Here is a 20517-nt window from a genome sequence, read left to right as displayed (position 1 = left end):
GAACATCATGCAAGAGATTGTACTTGTAAATTGCTACCTGGGAGCTGTTTCTTAACCTGTGACTTTGGGAGAGCCTTTAGATGTCAGAGGAATATTGCTAATGGATTCAAATAATGACATTTGTCATTAAAAAGTCGCTTGGCAATAAATGGGTTTGGAGTTCATTGAGTCCTCTGGCTCTGTGTCACACTCACTGACTCTGTGACAACCTTCATTTCCTACTTAGCAAATCGAAGCTCGGCAGCTAAAGCCCCAGGAAGTTGTTAAAGCAATTAAAGGCTTCTGTCTCTCAGCACAGTGCGCCGTTACCATAGCATCGTCTGCCTCCAAGTCTTTGCTGATGATGTCAGTATGCATACAGGGCTTGTTCCGAGCATCTCCATCAGGATGATTCACCCTTCACCAAAGATCACAAACCCCTGTGCATCGGGCGAAGCTTCGAGTACTCTTTTAGACGTTCCCAGTTACAGAAGGTAAGTCATTTGTGCTGTTAATATCTGCATGAAACTGGTTTAGCTGCAGCGGCTTTTTTGTCGGCTCTCCTGTGCATCTTCGCTGATTTGACAGCGTGTGGGCACGTTTGGATCAGTTACCTGAAAACACTGGGGAGGTTTTCTGGAGGGAAGCTTTTATTCGGCAGGCGGCTCAAAATACTGGCGGGGCTCAAACCCTTGGAAAAGCCACCGTAGGGTAAGACACATGGTACGCTGGACGGGGGCAAGGCTTAGAGTCAGGCACACGTGCCTTCAGAAATCAGAGCTGCTTAGCTGTGCGTCCAAAGGCAAGGCTTTGGTCTGGGCAGCTTCTAAGGCTCGGACTTATAGCTTTAGTTGATAATCTAGAGTCATTTTCTTACTGCTCATACCGTATACAGGTGAAATCACCCATTCCGACTTCCCCAGTCCCTCCCTTCCCCTCTTTGTGCAAAATACTAAATGCCCCCATAATATCACTAGGTAAAAGTCTTCGCAGGAAGGGACTTTAGCAGCTGTACAGGGTGGGCCTAGAAAACAGAACTTCAACAAATTTAGAAAACGTAAAGAAAAGAGAAGAAATAACATGCTTTAGCTCGCAAAACCCCCAAAATATTTAAAATCAGAGACTCGACTTATCTTTTTGTTCATTACTTAGGTAGATTATGGGGCAAGTTATTTAGATTCATGACTAGAAGTTGAAAATTCTGACTATTTTGCGCTATGTTAACTTTATATTGTGTGATTTTACTATTTAGAATTCTGTGGTAATTATAAAATTAAACGTATCAAATTAAAATCTCCAAAGAAGCATCTTCTCATTTTCAAGACGCTTTGGCAAGAGGAATTGGTATCTTAGAAGCATTTTGTTCTTCAACAGCTATCTCACAGAGCTGGCATGAAGGAGCTTTTTTCTGTATAATGTAATGTTCAACTTTTCCTTTTAAAGTGCTTCCATCAAACCAGGGTTTCTGACGTGGCCTTTCCAAAGAGGACATCCTTCACTGTGGCTCTGCCTCAGAGCTTTCCTGGGTGTCTCGGATCTGGGCCAATTTGACGAGTTTATCTATATTGGTTTCTTGCTATCGATTCTCAAGGATGTGCGTACTCTCTTGTGAGCAATGGGGCACTAGGCTTTCAGTGATAGCACAGAAGAGTTAGGACTTCAGCTTCGGATTTGCTAGAGAAGAAGAATCACAATAGAGTGAGAGGAAGAACAAATCTTTGATCTCCTCCCATGGTTGACGGCCAATGCTCGCTGGCCATAATCAATAGCTTCATGGTTTAGTCTACAGGCTCTGGGGAAATGATGACCAGCAATCGCATTGGGGGCTCTGAATATGTGTCACAGTCTGGAATCTCTGCTCGTCTTGCTACAAGCAAACCGTCCAGTGCTTTTGCACAGCAGCCACCACGTTGTGTGTTTCACGAGCACGCTGATGGACTTTTACCAAGAATTCCGGTCTCAGGAAAGAAAAGAGATGACAATAAGGCATCGCGAGCACCCAGGTTGTTGCTATTGAAGTCAAAGCCATCCCAGCTTGGTCTTACTTATGGACATGTTCTCCGCCTCCCAGGGTGGGGTACGTCCCGGACATGACGGCCTTAGTTCTCTAAGAGTCTTAAACAGTTTTTAAGTAGAATGAGAAAAAAGGGGTCTCCCTTAGCTTAAAGTATCCCCAGCATTGTCTGCTTCCCCAGAGATTTCTCAGTAACGGGATGTTGCTTAGTCTAGTAATGCCTGTGTTTAAATTAGTCCAACTACATCGTAGCTAAAATTTCTGCCCTATAATTATATGTCCTTATTTGGGGGAAAGGAAGGACAGTGCCACTGCTGTGTACAAGTCTTCAACGCCTCATCACTGCCTTCAAGGTAGATGCCAAGCTCAACCAGACGAGGTGGGGGAATAAATGTCTGTATTGCCCTGCCGAGCCCTGTGCCAGGCACTTTTTGTGTACCTCCTCTGAGCCTCGCAGCAACCATCCATTGAAGAGTTGAGGAAACGGAAGTTAAGTGACTTGCCCAGTGCCACACCTCTAGCGAGTGCCCGAGGTCACATTTGAACTCAGATCTTCCTGACTCCAACTCTGTCCTCTCTGTCACTTCGCTGCCTAAAAAATGACTTCCTATTTGTCCAGTTTTTTTCTTTCTGGCCTATAAGCAAGAAGCAGTCATTGAGACTCTCTGCTTCAGTTTTTCTATTTGTGAAATGAAGATAAGACCCCTTATTTCCCAAGACTGTGATGAGATTAAAATGCTATCTATAATAGCAAATAATATTGGTAAGACATTGTGAAAATCTGGAAGCACCCTATAAATGCTGACTTATTCAGATTGTTACAGCATCCATTTGTCGTTGTTTCAAGGACTGAGGTTGTAAACTCCCACTGGTCCATTCAGGAGCTTGTGACTAGGAATAGAGGCGGCAGATATTAGGGCAGGAGGGAAACCAGCCCTTTGGGGTTCTGATGCCCTTTTTTCTTTTTTTAAGCATTTGTTATGTTTGTTATGAAGGTCCTTTATTTTATAACCACATGTATAATCACCTGTATTTTTATCATCACGTGTGATAAAAGGAACATATCACTACATGTAATAAATCTCCACATATATTTTCCCAAATAATATCGCCCAAATTGTCACCCTTTCTTTCTCCCTTTCCTCCCCCATACTGGAGCTGTAAAGCAGTCCAATCTGGGTTATACATAATATTGTCAAGCAAAACATATTTCCATGTTCATTTTTTGTAAGAGAATAATCATAAAACCAATCCACCGAAATAAAAGCTCACATAAATTCGAGTGAAGCATTGACTGCTTTGATCTGCCTTCTGACTCCCACAGTTCTTTCTTGGGAGGTGGAGGGCACTCTCTGACTTAAGTCTCGCCAGATGATCCTGGATCGCTGCACTGCTGAGAGCAGCCCAGTCTATCACGGTGGATCATTGCACAGTGTGGCTGCCCCTGTGCACAGCTTTCTCCTGCTTCTGCTCATTTCCCAGGTCTGCTGCCTTCATTAGGACATTTTTGATGGAGTCCCATAATCAGAATTTGCTTTGAAGGGGGCCTCTCTGTCTTCTTGCATTCATCAAAGCCATTATGTAAGTGACTGAGTCACACCGAGCCATTTGTATGTAAAACGAAGGGTGGAAGGAGAGATGCTGGAGGTCTGATTTCAAGGGTTTGGAACCGTCATCCTGTTTGCAGCCCACCTTTGAGGAATGATTGGAGGATGGAGCTGGTCAGAGAGGGGAGATAGAGAGAGTGGGAGAAGCGTCTTAGAATAAGCCAAAGGAAATGCCTCCAAATCAACGCCTTCTCCAACGTGCCCTCCTGCTAGCTGTCTCTCCACAAGACATCATAACAGCATACGCAGTTTCATTACCCAAACGTTTCCAATAAATGGAATTTTTACTTGAGCCCCAACCTCAGGGATTAGTTAAAGATAACTAGATTTAAGGTAAACGTGGTGAGTGTTCACATTTTTTCTCCCTGGAGAGATTCTGAATAACTCAGAACTTTTCATCTCAGATCAGCTCCTGAAAGCTGAAGGAAAAGGAAACCAAGGAGATCTAAAAGGCACTTCTGTTTCCCTGATGCATAAAAAAGCCAATTACTATAGTAGGATTCACCCTGGGTTGGGGTTTGACAAGGTCTGATGAAGATGGGTATTTTAGAGTAAAGGACCGTGTGGGGCTTAACTGGTTCCTGAAGGGACCGAATTTGGAAGCAAGGAGAGTATTAGCAGAGCAGCCTCGATGGTCTGGTGAAATGCTCAGGGCTGGAGAAACTGGTGAGAATGAAAGGAGAGTAAGATGGGGGATCAGTGGGAAAATAGGAGACTGTTAATCCCATAAAGACATTTCCGAAGTAGATTCTTAGGTGATGTGGAGATCAAGGGCATGAGCGTGACACGAGGCCATGGACATTGAGCAGTCGAGAGAAAACAGGAGTTTGGGGTGTTTGAGGGACCATCCAAGCCTGTCCATGGAGGGCTTTCAGATGAGAACAGGGCCTGAGGCACAGAGGGATGCTGTGATTACAACAGTGAATGAACTCCTTGAGGAAGAATCAAAATCTCCAGATGTGATCTCATTTTCAGCCCAACTTCAGGTGACTTCTGTAATAATTGTTTAAAGGAGAGACTGGATTGGAAGGTGGATGCTTTCCTTTGGCCCATGTGAGTCAAAGTGTCCAGCTGAAAGAAAGCCAAATTGATCTGACCAGGGCATTGTTGATTGTAACTGTCTTCTTTATTGATTTGTGCGATGGCGTCGGTTTCTTTGTATGGGCAGAAATGTCTCTATTATGTGATATGAAGTTGTACTTGGGATTCTGCCATTTTTAGACCTTTGTCTAAGCAGTATTCTGCTTGGTGACTTTTGACATGGAATTTAGATAGAAATTGGATAATTCTAGATAAAAAATGTCATTGAATCAACTGGAAACTTCGACTCCATCTTCATGAGAACCAGTAGTTCTGAGAATGAAGTTATTTTTCTGAGTTTGTTTTTTATGGCATTAATGGTCTGAATCCTGAATTAACCCAGAATTGAATACAGTATTTTCCTCATTTCTAGCTGCCTGGGTCTGTTTCAATTTACTCTACTGTTCAGAAAGATGGAAATTCTGAGAGATAGCACACCTCACAGCTCACACTATTTTCAGGAGTGTCCTCAATAATTTCTTGGGCAAGTACACATCTGGAAAGAATTTGGAGGTGCAGTTGGTTTTGCTGTTGCTTCATATTCTGTGAAAAACAAACTGTCAGAAAGGGAAGATCTGGCTCTGCTTTGCTGTGTTCATTTTAATTCAACAAGCACTGATGAATTAATTACCTTTACAAGGCCTTGAGTATGTGGCTGAGATAACAAAGATGAAAGATTAAATAATTCTTGCCCTCAGGCAGATGATAATCATGAACATAAATGAATAAAAGTTGGAATGTACATTCTTGAGCATCTGAAACTGGATGACTTGTAGGCATCTCAAGTTCATCAGAAACAAAACAGAATTCATTATTTTCCCCCAAATTATCTTCTCCCTTCTGAACTTTCCTAATACAAATGTGAGTTCCACTAATCTCCCAGAAATCTCAGTTCTTAACCACAGGATCATTCTGGACTTCCATTCTCAGGAAACCAAATCTTTTCCTTTCCCCTTTCATTCCCTCATAGAGCCACATACCTTGTTCAGGCAATGAAGGATGACTTTTATCTGGGGGGGAATCAGGGAAGGCTTCAGAGAGGTAGGTGCAAGGTCAGTAATTTAAGGATCCATTATTTTGTTGGTTTGAATATTCCTTCCACAGATTGAGATTTGGTCTCTTATCTCTTGACTGGTCTATAGCAATAGACTTCTGACTGATTTTCCTGCCTCATTCTTGTCTACCAATTCTAGTCTAGCCTCTATTCAGCTAAGTTGATTTTTCTAAATGGTAGAATTGAACATATCATAGCCCTGCTTAATGAGCTCTAATGACATCCTTGGGATCAAACAAAATCAACTTTATTTGGCATTTTAACACTTTGCAATCAGATCTCTCCCCCTTTCTCTAATTTTCAAGGCTCCTTTTACTTGATGCCCTTTCATGATCTAGCTAGGCTGACTTGTTGGCAACTTTGCCAGTCCATCTCCTAGTATTGCTTTGGTATTGCATATTAGGAGTGCTCTTTCCCCTCTCTTAATTCTGGCTTCCTGCAATGATCAGCTCAAGGCTCATCTTGTGTAAGAGCCTTTCCTGGTTTCTCCAACTGCTAATAGCTTCCCCTTAACAACTGCCTGCTCGGAACAAAATTATGCACCTTGTCATTTCGATTTTGTCTTCTCTGTGCTAATGTGTGCCACTTGAGGGAAGGGACCATTTTTGCCTTTCTTTGTATCCCCAGGACTTAGCAGAATTCCTGACATGTAATAAGCACTTGATCATTTTTTTGACTGATAGGCAGGGGATACTCTGGTTTCTTTGCAATCATAGAAATCTTTTGACTTTTATTGAACAGACAGGAGAGATTCAACAGAAATAGAGGAGAGATTCACGCAGTGAAGGAGCACATTTTTCTGAGGGGATCTGGGAAGGCTTCATAGAAGTGAAAGGAGCCCGAATTAGGTCTAAAGGAAAGAAAAGATCCCCCAAAGAGTAAATGGATTTCTTTTAGAAATGGAAAATGTGTGTAAACACATGAGGCCAGGTTAAGGACAGATTAAGATGAGAAAATAGCTAATAGCCATGTTTTCTAGAGTCCATGAAAGGCAACTGCATGATGGGGAAAAAAGTAAGATGATGCTCAATTGTTGGGTGTTGTGAATGCTGAGATAAAATATTTGCATTCTGTTGGTAGAAAAAGGGAAACTACTAAAGAATTTAAGCACAGGAATGAGAGTTAATGTAATCAGATCTAACAGTTTCTCACATCAGGAAGCATACCTTCTCCACTTCCTAAACTTGAGGTCATCGAATGTACTTTTTAAACACATGAACATACATTTTTGGTGAATTTTCAACATTAAATTCATTTTCTTTGAAAATGAGATGACTAAAAAAATGGGAAAAGGACAGACTGGAAGCAAAAAAACAGGGATCAAGTGAAAACTGTTTCATTTTGGCTCTGGCCCTTTTCCACCCAGACATTACTGTTGCTCTTGCTACTCCGACTTGAACCACCAATCATGGCTGAGAGAAGCTAAAACATCTTCTCTCAACCTGCTTTTAACCTTTCCCCTCAGAGAACTGTATTCAACCATTACTATCATTGCCTTTGGAAAGACAATGTTAACAGACAGCCATGCTTTGCTCAGCTTTTTGGCAGCTTCCTGGACCATAACTCCCCCTTTCTAACCACCAATCTACTCTAGATGGTGTCTATTGCATGAGAAGAAAAATTCCTGCAAGGCAGGGACTGTCCTTTTTGTGTTTCCATCTTTTGGGCTTAGCACAATGATTGGTACACAGTAAACACAATCAATCAATAAATAAATGCATTTCATTCATTTATTCACTTAAATTTAATTAGCTCCTTTAACTTAAACCCAATGTCTGAGCACGATTCCCATTAAGTAATTCGTAACTTCAATAAGTTGAGGCTCCATGATTTTCTTTTGTGGATAATTCTTCCAAAGAGTGTAGATTGCACAACCTCAGCAGGGCTTGCTGTACACAAAAACAAACAAATGAATAAATAAAACATCCTTTGGTGGCCAAACCACTGCTGAGGAGACTGTCCAAATTTAGCTAGGTTTGACTTCAGGCAGTAATCAGTCAATCATCAAGCATGTACTGAGTGGTGACCATGGGCCATAAATGGCTTTGTCCTGGAGATGCAAATAAAGGCAGCCTCCTTCGCCAATCCTTTCCCTCAGTAAATGTACAGTCTGCTTCTTAGACAGGTTAAGCCTCTCCACTCTGGCAGGACCTGTCAGAGATTGTACCCAACTGGCACCATCTTCTGGGATCTGGTATCCCAGAGGAACAAGGTGTCAGAGCAAGTGATACAGCAGGGCGGCACTTCAGTTGATAAACAAAATAATTCCCTGACAAAAAATGATATTAGCTTACATTTGCTTTGGAGTATCAGTGAAGTCATAGCTGTTGCTTATTTGTTTGGTCCCAAGAAAATCAGTGTTGTCCTTCAAGAAACCTTCTCAGTGCAAATTGAAGTGTTTTAGCCATGTTTAAAAACAGGAGATCCAAAGGGATGAATATCAGTCATTTTAACTGTAAAAAGACATTTTATAAACCAGAGACTTAAAAGCTGGTTGTCTAATCATTTTGATTAACAAAGATATTTGTGTCCTGACCTTGAGTAAACAAAACTAAAATAAATTTGTTTTCTATACTCTGTGCCTCCCCTTTGTATCAATGTTCTGAGCAATTCCTATCAATTACTTCAGAAGGGGCTCAAATGACTAATGAATGAGCATCGGCACAGTCTCTAATTTGACTATTACTCTTGGGCTTTGTGTTGACTGCTATTTGGTGTCAGTGATTGTCATGAAAAGTGATGACAATATGGAGGTCTCTAGCTAAAAAGGAATTAGAGAAAATCATCGACTTGGGTCAGGCATGAAAATTCTTATTCCAGTGTCCACCAAAGAGCCAAGGATGGAAGGTACAGTTTACTCTTCATTTTAATAACTGTTACTTTCCCTAGTACTCAGGGATTATTCTTCAAATCTTGGTGTCCTTCTTGTCCTCTTGGACCTTGTTGTGATTTTGGCTTTAAATTTGCTTCCCTTCTAGATAATACATTTGCCTACTTCTGTCTCTTTTAGCTCCTTGGCCCCGATTCTCAATAATGGTTCATCTTGCTATTTTTCACCTGTACCAGTATAGGGATAGTGTGAGTGACTAAATGGCACAGTGGATAGAGTGCTGGGCCTGGAGTCAGGAAGACTCATCTTCCTGGGTTCAAATCTAGTCTAAAACATATAATACCTGAGCAAGTCACAATTCTTTTTGCCTCTGTTTCCTCAACTGTAAAATGAACTGGAGAAGAAAATGGCCCATCTCTCCACCATCTTTGCCAAGAAAACCTCAAATGGGGTGAGAGTCAGACACAACTGAAAACAACTAAACAAGAACCTTCTTTGCTATGACAGCTTTCTCCCTTATCCTCACACATGGCTGCCATACTACTCAAATTAAAAAGATTTCTTTTTTATGTGATTTATTTATTTTAATTCAAAGTTATTTTATTTTCCCAATTACATTTCATGATAATTTTCAACATATCTTTTCCAAAATTATAAAATCCAAACTATCTCCAACCGTCCCCTCCTGCCCCCTACTTGGAGATAGTAAGCAATTTGATCTGGACCATGCATGTATTATTATGCAGAACACACTTCCATATTGGTCATTGTTGTAAGAACACACTCATAAAAAACAAAACTATTCTATGTTCCTCTAATTTACTTATGATATCACTCTTTATATCTAAGTCATGTACCCATTTTGACCTTATCTTGGTATACAATGTGACATTGGTCTATACCTAGTTTCTGCCATATTGTTTTCCAATTTTCCCCAGCAGCTTTTGTTAAATAGTGAGTTTTTATCCCAAAGCTGGGGCCTTTGGGTTTATCAAACATTGGGTTGCTAAGGTTATTTACCCCTATTCCATTGATGCACCATTCTGTTTCTTAGTTAATAACAGACTGTTTTTAGTATTACTTTTTTAGTACAATTTGAGATCTGGTACTGCTAGATCATCTGCCTTCAACCTCTTTTTTAAAAACCAATTCCCTTGACATTCTTGACCTTTTGTTCTTCCAGATGCATCTTATTATTTTTTCTGTTTCTATAAAATAATTATTTGATATTTTGATTGATATGGCACTGAATAAGCAAACTCATTTAGGGAGAATTGTCATTTTTATTATATTAGCTTAGCCTACCCATGAGCAATTAATATTTTTTTCAGTTTTTTAAATCTTACTATATTTGTATGAAAAGAAGTGTTTTGTAATTGTTCTTATATATTTCCTGGGTTTTTCTTGGTAAGTAAATGTCTAGGCATTTTATACTATCTAGCTATTTTATTTATTTTTTAAATTTAAATTAATTTATTTAGTCAATTTAGAACATTATTCCTTGTTTACAAAAATCATATTCTTTCCCTCCCTCCCCTCCACTCATCCTTCCCACAGCTGATGTGCAATTTCATTGGGTATTACATGTGTCCTTGGTCAAAACCTATTTCCATGTTATTGGTATTTTCACTAGGATGATCATTTAGAGTCTACATCCCCAATCATATCCCCTCGACCCATGAGATCAAGCAATTTTGGTTGCATTGGTTTTGTTTGTATAAAAACTTTTTAATTTGATGTAATTAAAATTATTGGTTTTAGGTTTTGTGATTTTTTTTCTAGCTCTTGCTTGGTTTTAAAGTCTTTCCTTTCCCAAAGATCTGACAAGTATACTATTCTGTGTCACCTAATTGGCTTATAGTTTCCTTCTTTATATTCAGGTCATTCACACATTCTGAGTTTATCTTGGTGTAGGGTGTGAGATGTTGATCCAAACCTAATCTCTCCCATACTGCCTTCCAATTTTCCCAGCAGGTTTTATCAAATAATGGGTTTTGTTCCCCAAAACTGGGATTTGGGGCTTATCATAGACTGTCTTGCTGAGGTCACTTAACCCAAGTCTATTCCACGGGTGCTCCTCTCTGTCTCTTAGCCAGTACCAAATTGTTTTGATGACCACTGCATTATAGTATAGTTTCAGATCTGGGACTGCAAGTCCTCCTTCCTTTGAATTTTTTTTCATGATTTCCCTGGATATCCTTGATCTTTTGTTCTTCAAAATGAACTTTGTTATGGTTTTTTACCAATTCAGTAAAAAAGTTTTTTGGTAGTTCAATGGGTATGGCACTGAATAAATAAATTAATTTGGGTAGGATTGTCATTTTTTATTATGTTAGCTCATCCTACCCATGAGCAATCAATGTTTTTCCAATTGTTTAGATATAGTTTTAGTTTTGTGGAGAGTGTTTTGTAGTTGTGTTCATATAGTTCCTATGTTTGTCTTGGCAGATAGATTCCTAAGTATTTTATATTAACTAGGATGATTTTAAATGGAATTTCTCTTTCTGATTCTTGCTGCCTAGATGTGTGGAGATATATAGAAATGCTGATGACTTATGTGGGTTTATTTTATATCCTGCAACTTTGCTAAAGTTGTTGATTATTTCGACTAGCTTTTTGGTTGATTCTCTAGGATTCATTAAGTATACCATCATAGCATCTCCAAAGAGTGATAGCTTGGTCAACTCATTGCCTATTTTAATACTTTCACTTTCTTTTTCTTCTCTAATCACTACTGCTAGTGTTTCTGGTACAATGTTAAATAATAGAGGTGATAATGGGCATCCTTGTTTCAATCCTGATCTTTTTGGGAAGGCTTCTAGTTTATCCCCATTGCAGATGATGTTTGCTGATGGTTTTAGATACATATTGTTTATTATTTTTAGGAAAGGCCCTTCTATTACTATGCTTTCTAGTGTTTTCAGTAGGAATGGGTGTTGTATTTTGCCAAAGGCTTTTTCTGCATCTATTGAGATAATCATATGATTTTTGTTAGTTTCCTTGTTAATTTGGTCAATTATGTGGATGGTTTTCCTAATATTGATCCATCCTGGCATTCCTGGTATGAATCTTACCTGGTCATAGTGAATAACCCTCATGATCACTTGCTGGAGTCTTTCCTAGCATCCTATTTAAGATTTTTGCATCTATATTCATTAAGGAGATTGGTCTATAGTTTTCTTTCTCTGTTTTTGACCTGCCTGGCTTTGGAATCAGTACTATATTTGTGTTGTAAAAGGAATTTGATAGAACTCCTTCTTTGCTTATTCTGTCAAATAGATTGTATAGTTTTGGGATTAGTTGTTCTTTGAATGTTTGATAGAATTCATTTGTGAATCCATCTGGACCTGGGGATTTTTTTCATAGGAAGTTCTTTGATGGCTTGTTCAATTACTTTTGCTGATATGGGCTTGTTTAGGTAGTCTATTTCTTCCTCTGTTAGTCTAGGCAATTTATATTTTTGTAAGTATTCACCCATATCACCTAGATGGACATATTTATTGTCATATAATTGGGCATAATAATTTTTAATAATTGCCTTAATTTCCTCTTCATTAGAGGTGAGGTCTCCCTTTTCATCTTGGATACTGTCAATTTGGTTTTCTTCTTTCCTTTGTTTAATTTGATTGACCAGTACTTTGTCTATTTTATTTGTTTTTTCAAAGTACCAGCTTCTAGTCTTATTTATTAAATCAATAGTTCTTTGACTTTCCATTTTATTAATTTCTCCTTTGATTTTTAGGATCTCTAATCTAATCTTCATCTGAGGATTTTTAATTTGTTCACTTTCTAGTTTTTTAATTTGCATGCCCAATTTATTGACCTCTGCCCTCTCTAGTTTGTTAATATATGAACTCAAGGATATAAATTTCCCCCTGAGTACTGCTTTGGCTTCATTCCATAGGTTTTGAAAGGATGTCTCATCATTGACATTTTCTTCAATGAAATTATTAATTGTTTCTATGATTTGTTCTTTAACTAACTGGTTTTCAAGAATCATATTGTTTAATTTCCAATTAATTTTTGATTTATGTCTCCATGTACACTTACTAATTATCATTTTCATTGCATTGTGATCTGAGAAAGTTGCATTTATTATTTCTGCTCTTTTTTTTAATGTGGAGGCTGCTAAGTTTTGTCTAATCCCGACTATAGCTCTGTGGTATTTTAATTGTTTCTTTCTGGCTGTTTGAAGTATTTTCTCCTTGGCTTGGAAGATCTTGAATTTAGCTATAATATTTCTGTGAGTTGTCATTTGGGGATTTATTTCTGGGGATGATCTGTGAATTATTTTAAATTCTATTTTACCCTCTTGTTCGAGATTATCAGGGAAGATTTCTTTGATAATGTCTTATATGTCCAATAAGTCCAATATATATGTTGAATTTTTTTTTTAATCATGGTGTTCAGGTAGTCCACTAATTCTTAAATTGTCTCTCCTAGATCTATTTTCCATGTCTGTTATTTTTTCAGTGAGATATTTTAATTTTTTCCCCATTCTTTTTATTTCATTTTATTGTTTCTTGATGTCTCAGGAAGTCATTAGCTTCTAGTTGCCCAATTTTAATTTTTTAAGAAATGATTTACTTCTCAGAGCTTTTGAACCCTCTTTTTTCATTTGGCCAATTCTCTTCTATTTTCTTATTGTATTGGTTTCATTTGTCTTCCCAATTTTTCCTTTGCCTCACTTAATTGATTTTTGAAATCCTTCTTGAGCTGTTCCAGAGTCTGAGACCAAATCATAATTTTCTTTGAAGTTTTGCTTGGTTTTTACTGTCCCCTTCTGTGTCTGTTCCATTTTCTTATTTTTCTCCATAAAAATCTCCTATGGTAATTTTTTTAATGTTTGCTCATTTTCCCAGCCTTTTTCTTGACTTTCACATTTATCTTAAAAGGAGATCAGTTCTCAGGGTGGGGAGGGCACTCTCTTAAACTTCAGTTTTTTCTTGCTGCTACCCTTAGTTATTTTTCCAGGTTTCTTTAAGTTTCAATTTTTAAGGTGATATATTGGCCCGTGAGCTGGGAGCTCTGAAAACCACTTCCCACTGCTGATTCAATCACACCCTGGGACTGTGGATGGCTTTCAGAGCTCAGAGCACTGTGAGTTACTCTGTTCTAGGATTCAGGATCTAGCCTCAGGCTTGGGCAGGGACTTTTGGTCTCATTTTGATCTTGTTCTGGTCAATGGCACTGTGAACTGCCTCACCATGGGGCTTATAACTTCTCATTGGGTAGAGGCTCTAGGCTTTAATCTGTATTTACATAGGATAGGTGTGCTGAGGACTTCCTTGGACTGGGGCTTGGGCTTGGCTCTGGGATAAACAGACAAGGTGTACCATGTACTCCCTTCCTCTGGGATTGAAGTCCTCATCGTATGGTTGAGCAAGGGCTCTGTGCCTCCCCTTGGGCTCACACCAGCTAAGTGCCTTGCCAACTGCCTTGAGACTGAGGGCCTTGTTTTGAGCTAGGGCAGGGGCTCAGAGCCTCCCTCTGGTCCTGGAGCAGCTAGGCACACCATAGACTTCCCTGTGCTAGGGCTTGAGGCCCTGCTGAAAGCTTGAGCTGGGGTTTAGAACTTTAAGGAATGTGTGTGGATTTGCAGTGCTGTTGGTTTAGGCAGGGTCTTAGGGTCTGGATGTTGGCTTGGGCCCAGGTTCAGAACCTAGGGCAGTAGATATGGTATGGAGGATTGCTGTTGACTTGCATTTGTACTCCTTGATGTGGTCTCCTGCTGGCTATGCTCACCTCTCACCCCAGTGAACCAGACCTTCTCTGTCTACCTTTCAAGTTGTTCTCTACATGAAAGTTTTGTCACTCTATCTCCTTGTTGGTTCTTTCACTCTAATATTTACTTTGAGGTGATATTTTAAGATTGGTTGGGAAGGATTTTCATGGCGGTTTGAGCTTTCCCTGTTTCTACTCTGCCATCTAGGCCCAACCCTCAGACCATGTGATTAAATTGAGGAGATTCCAGTCACCACTGTGTGTCCCATTTAGACTCATTTCTGGTGGCCAGATTCTCAGTAGACCCTTGTACAAAGAAGAGATGGAGGCACAGCACATTTTTTTAAAGTTGTGACTTTATATTGCTACTGCTCTGTGCTCTAGTGCTATTTCCTCAGAATTGAGAAAGCTTCATATAGAGTCAACTTTTGGGGGTGATTATAAGGCTAGAGATTGAACCAGTCATTGTAAAGTAAGACTTTTATATTCCATTATCAGTTAATTACCTGTACTTTGAACTGGTTCATGTCTTCTCTACTTCCTAATGTTGTAAAGGTGCCTCATTTGAAATATTTCAAGAATACTTTTAATGGGATATTAAATGTTTAGTTCATATTTGTAGTTTGTGTGGGAATGAGTTTTTTCCTTTCTAATACTAAACATCAGGATTTTAGATGGATAGATAGATAGATAGATAGATAGATAGATAGGTAGATAGATAGATAGATAGATAGATAGGTAGATAGATAGATAGATAGATAGATAGATAGATAGATAGATAGATAGACAGACAGATAGACGGATGGACGGATAGACAGACAAACAGACAGACAGACAGACAGATAGATAGATAGATAGATAGATAGATAGATAGATAGATAGATAGATAGATAGATGGACGGATAGACGGATAGATTATAATGATTCAAAGATACTTTCTTGTCAGTCCTTAGATTTTCCTTCCTTTCTATTTTCTCCCTGCTTCATTTGTTTCTTTTCCTTGTTCTTTCCTTCTTTGTCCATTGCAATGATGCCGAACCTGTTTAGTTCAGAACTTTATAGCTATTCTTATAATTATTTCTGTCCCATCACCACTCTATTTCATTTGGGAGTTAAATGCAAGTTTAACCTTCTAGTCTTTTATATAAACCCACTAGTTGTAGTTTCATTCTAAAGTTTAATAATAATAAATTCCTTGTGTGTAGGAAACTATTGGGGAGGAGCAATTTCCTGCCTGATCAATGTGAGTTGGACTCAGAGGCTATGGTGGCTTAGAGAACTGGGTTCTCCATATAATAATGGAATTCAGCTGCATAGCCATAATTTAGTAGTTTCTCTTCCTTCTCTTGTAGGAACATAGCAGTAGCAAGGGGACTGAATGAAGTCATGGAAATGTATCAGCAGAATCTAGGTTACTCCAGTTACTCATTCCAGAATGCTAAATGAGAACGAAAGTACTATAGCCATGTGAATTGGTGGTGATTTTTAATAAAATCATGAAGCGAATCTTTCTTGTTTGGTGGGGACATATTTTTTTTACTACTAACAAATGCTTGAAATATAATTTTTCAATATAGTGAAGTAACATTGTTTTTATTATATTTGCACCATCTGTTAACCAGTCTCAGTAATTTCATTATAAGCTAATTCTTAATTATCCATACTAATGAGGTCAGATTGTGAATGGATCTTTGAGTTCTATATTTTCCTGATATAAAATTTGACTAAAGGCAATCATTTTCCATCATTTTCTGGTCAAACCAGAATAGCTATTAGCAAGTAGCAAATATGAAGTCCTCTCTCTTTTGTAAAACATCTGAGGGTACTGATAAGCATTAAAGGAGTGAAGGAAAAACGTTACAGTTTATTTAAATAGTACTTTAAGGTTTGCAGAACATTTTGCTTACATTATCTTAATACACAAGAAAGGAAGCAATAATTTTGGCCAAAGGTGACACTTCTGATAGACAATTACATATATATACACACATACTAGTATATTGTGTAAGTGTATTTTTTTGTATATGATATATCTATATGTATGTATATAGCCCAAGGTACCTCGGGATCATAAAATTCCCTTTGCATGAATTTAGGAACATGGTAATGACCTCTCCCACCCACCCACCCACCCCCAGTATATTATGTCTTTTGAGGCACTATGGCCCACTGAGTAAAAGGCAAATAGAGGCGTCAGGAAGATGCCTGAGCTCAAGTTATTTCTTCAACATACCAGGTTTTTTGTTTGTTTGTTTGTTTGTTTGTAAGAAGGACTGATTGAAGATAATAAAGAATGATGGTCAAACATTCCTTCACACTACTTTCCTCCTCTAATCCTTAACTGGTTTTTTTGGCTTATGACTGTAAAATGGCTCCTGAAATCCTCAAGGATTTATTGCTAGTCACATTTACTCTCATTTGGACCACAGTGCCATTCCCAAGTTTAGAACAGTTAATGCGATCCTTAGGATAAATTCAGTTAAGGAAAAAGAAGATATTTCAAAGCAAATGAAAAAAATTGTCACTGGAAATATTTTGAAACTTTCAGTAATCCAATTTAACAGAAGGGCAGTTTCATTATCTCATCTTCATTGGGCGTCTCATTTTTCAGAGTTTAACTTCCTCTTAGTGATCTTTTCATTGATACGTATGTCCTTCTCGTGGCTCTGCTTGTTTCACTCTTGTAGCAGTTGGGTTCCTGTTTCTCTGAATTTCTCTTATGCCTTCTTTTTTCCTATTCAGATTGTGTATGTGGGTGTTTTTTAAGTTATTCCTCAATCAGTGAGACCCAACTTTATTTCTAGTTAGATGCCCCCATGAAGAGTACTGCAGCAAGTCTTTGACATCCTCAGATCTATGCCCAACATTAGGATTGCTGCGTTAGAATATGGACAATAGAGTCACTTTTCTTCCATAAATTTATTCATTCGTTTTTAAGCCCTTACTTTCTACCTTAGAATCAATACTATATATTGGTTATAAGTTAGAAGAGCATAAAGGTTAAGCAATTGAGGTTAATTGACATGCCCAGGGTCATACAGTTATGATGTGTCTGAGGTCAGATTTGAACCTAGGACCCCTCTAGGCTATCTTTCTATCCACCAAACCATCTACCTGACCCTGTTCCGTAAATTTCAGTTAACTTCCAGAAAGATGAATCTACTTCATGGCTCTCTTAACAGCGTGCCCATCCTTTTCCATGTACTGCCCATAGTTTTTCCAATACTTCCTTTTAAGAATTCAAAATATGACAGAAGTTTGGACCTGTTTGGACTTCACCCTCACATAGTTCCTTTACATGTTTGGAAACTTACTTTAGAGTTAGGGCTGGACTGAAAAAGCTACCAAAGAAAATGAAAATATTTTCAAGAGAGAATTCATGGTGTCATAGAATGGCACATCTTGTTCTCATTTGGTAGTTTTTACCTTTTTTTTTTTGCCAATTCAATATATGGCAATTTTATCCTCCTTTTATGAAAGAAAGTCTGCTCTGCGTCTCCTGTACTGTATGAAAATGCACAGCTCTGGTAGCTACACTGCATGGTTTTGCTATAGTAATTAAAACACAGATGGAGCTCATTTCTTTCCCAAGTGTTTGATTGGCAGATACTCTGTGATCAACACTCCTCTATGCTGAACACATCAGCACCATCTGCCTTCAGTCTGCTTAGCTAGGATGGCCTCGGAGGAATTTCCTGATTATCACATGAGCTAATTTTATTCCTTTAATTTGAGTAGACTACAGCCTTCTTACTGGAGCTGTGAAAATGTCTATGGAAAGTGGTGCATCTAAAAGTTGGCACGCCAGCAGTGATGTCATTTCATGCAATATTCCCATATCAACAGAGTTGTCATATCTGTCGTGCCTTTTCTTTGATGCAAATGTTTCAAGGTAAAAAATAAGTCACTCACCCTGTGGAAGGGAAATATTTTAAATAAGTCAGGGTACAGGGCACTTTTCCAGCTATTTTGCCCAAGAGTCTGTGCTACGTATAGTGAAAAGAGTGCTGGGCTTGGAATCAGGACATACCCAAGTTTGAAGCTTGTCCCTGCTACTGCCAGGACACAGGATAATGGAGGAGTCACTTAAATTCCATGATTTCTCTTTACGTTATTCGGCCACACCATAGCTTGTGTAGTAGGAAAAGGCTTGTTGTAGTAGGAAAAGTTCTCCTCAAACTCTTAAGCATTGTCTAAATGTTAGCAATCAGAGCAATTATCACCAGTGCTACTATTCAAAGAGATGATTCCTGCCTTCAAGGAGATTCCAATCTAAGCATGCACGGGCACAGGCAACTCTAACTCCCTTGTTCTAGGCAAGCATTCAAGAAGGATGAGTATTTGGTGAGGGAAGAGTCACTGCCGACTGGCAGCACTGATCAGGGAAAGCTCCCCCTGAGCGAAGTCATGAAGGGAAGAGAAATAGTCCAACACACAAGGCGGTCAGCACATCTTGCAAGTATTTTCCAGGCTAAAGATGGCAGGTACCAGTGGACAAAGCTGGAGAGTGCTGAATGGCTGGAGCATAGAGGAGTTGGAAGGAGGAGCAAGGATGAAAGAAGGGCTCAGATGTAGCTTGGAACTACAGAATGTGGAGACTGTTTCAAGACAAATACTAGCTAAGAAGCAAACTTTAGATCCCACAACCAAGAAAATGCTTTAATGGATGTCTCCATAACCTTTACTCCTATGAATCGTTCCTTTGAATACTATAAAACACTGTGCTAGAAGTTTTTTAAAAGCACTATTACTATTATATTTATTAGAGAAGAATTCTTTAACAAATTCACACATATACATATATGATCATCATCTCTTATTTGGAAATACCTGAGTGCATTCACACAAGAACCTGTACATAGAAGTGACATTTAAAATGTTGATGTTGTAAGAAAAAATATTTAAAGAAAAAATTGAACAAAGGATGTTTATATTGCTTCATATATCTTTGTGTAGGACCTATAGGTGTGTGTGTACAATATATGTGTGTATAAAATGCCTTGTATTCTATTTTGCATATAAAATTAGATGCAGGAGAACTGTGGTGTTTATGGTGTCTTTATTATCTAGTTAGGATGAAAAAACATGATCTGCCATACTGGTGACACAGCAGGTGGCCTGTTGCCTTAAGGTTGTCGCCACAAAGAATAAAGGAACAAGGGCAAAGAAGACTCCAAAGAATGTCGGAACAGTCTGACTGGCCGCGTATTCTGTGGTGGATTCAGTGTAATAAAGCTGAAGGGTGGCTTTGGGTTCCGCGTGCCTTCATTCACTGAAGATTAGATCAGTGAAGTTAATGATTTCCCAGTATGAGTGTGGGACTGGGGAGATGGGCCAGTGGGAACAAATGGAAAACAGTTTTTAATTTATAGCATTCTATTCTCTTCTGTCGTGAGAAGTGGCTTTCAGGGAAAGTCGGGAGCAGCATATGTTCTTTTCATCTATAAGCTCCTCCATTCAAGCCTGAAGGAATGGCGTCCTTCTAGAGAGTCAGGAATGAGGATGGGGGGGGGGGAGGGGAGGGGAAGGAAGAGGGCTTTGATTTTAGTTAATTAATGACCATTTATTGAAGGACAGATAGTAGCTCCTGATGTTAGAGACCAGACACTAGGCTGGATCTAGCAGGGGATGCGATGATGGATGGACTCTGGTTTTGCCTCAGGGAATCTTAGACTAGATCCTCTAATCCTAGGAAGTGAGAGGGGAAAGTGATCTTGGAGATCATCTAGTCCAGCTGCCTGGTTCTGTAAAGGCCGAGAAGGTGGCTGCCACACTTTGGGTTTGGTTAGCAAGAGCTGGCCTTAGTAAGGAGAAGTTGGGCAGCTGACAGCCAGGAAAGAGCCCAGTTAGTTACACAGGGCATCCCCGGTTACAAAGCGTGTTCCTCACAGTAAGACTTCCAGTCCAAGTCCTTAGCTGGCCTGCGAATGCCAGTCCTGTCCAAGGCGCCCCATTTGGCTCCTGCTGTGCCTGGGTCAGGGGCACTGGGGCTGAGGCAGGTGAAAGGGGTTAGGGAGGTGCTGCTTGTTCCTTGCTCGCTCGCTCGCTCGGCTGACTCCCCATAGCCTAGCCTACCTTTCCATCATCATATTCTTCTCCTTGGTGAAACCCCTGCAATGGTCTGCGGCTCCTTCCTCCAGGAAGCCTGGTTTTTATTGTGCGTTGGCCCCTAGCGCCTCCCGATTTTTGTTATCTCTATTACAATCTGTGTTTGCCTGTTCCTCCTCTA

The 20517-nt window shown here is 39.2% G+C and overlaps 1 protein-coding gene across 20 annotated transcripts in view; it reads left to right on the top strand.

Annotated features, from left to right (window-relative positions):
- Window positions 1–20517, top strand: part of PAM (peptidylglycine alpha-amidating monooxygenase) — a 393336-nt gene that overhangs the window by 76411 nt on the left and 296408 nt on the right. The window contains exon 1 of one of the 20 annotated variants that reach the window (XM_056824984.1): window positions 276–473. The exons of 16 other annotated variants lie outside the window; for them this stretch is intronic. The gene's annotated coding sequence lies outside the window, so the exon portion shown is untranslated. Of the gene's footprint in view, window positions 1–275; window positions 474–20517 lie in introns of those variants that run through there. 3 more of the 20 variants (XM_056824986.1, XM_056824989.1, XM_056824979.1) reach the window with 3 other exon arrangements.

Source organism: Monodelphis domestica, chromosome 3, assembly GCF_027887165.1.
Source record: "Monodelphis domestica isolate mMonDom1 chromosome 3, mMonDom1.pri, whole genome shotgun sequence".
In the NCBI taxonomy this organism is placed as follows: Eukaryota; Metazoa; Chordata; class Mammalia; order Didelphimorphia; family Didelphidae; genus Monodelphis; species Monodelphis domestica.
Note: the sequence above shows the minus strand (reverse complement) of the source record. Positions and strands in the feature narration are given on the sequence as shown.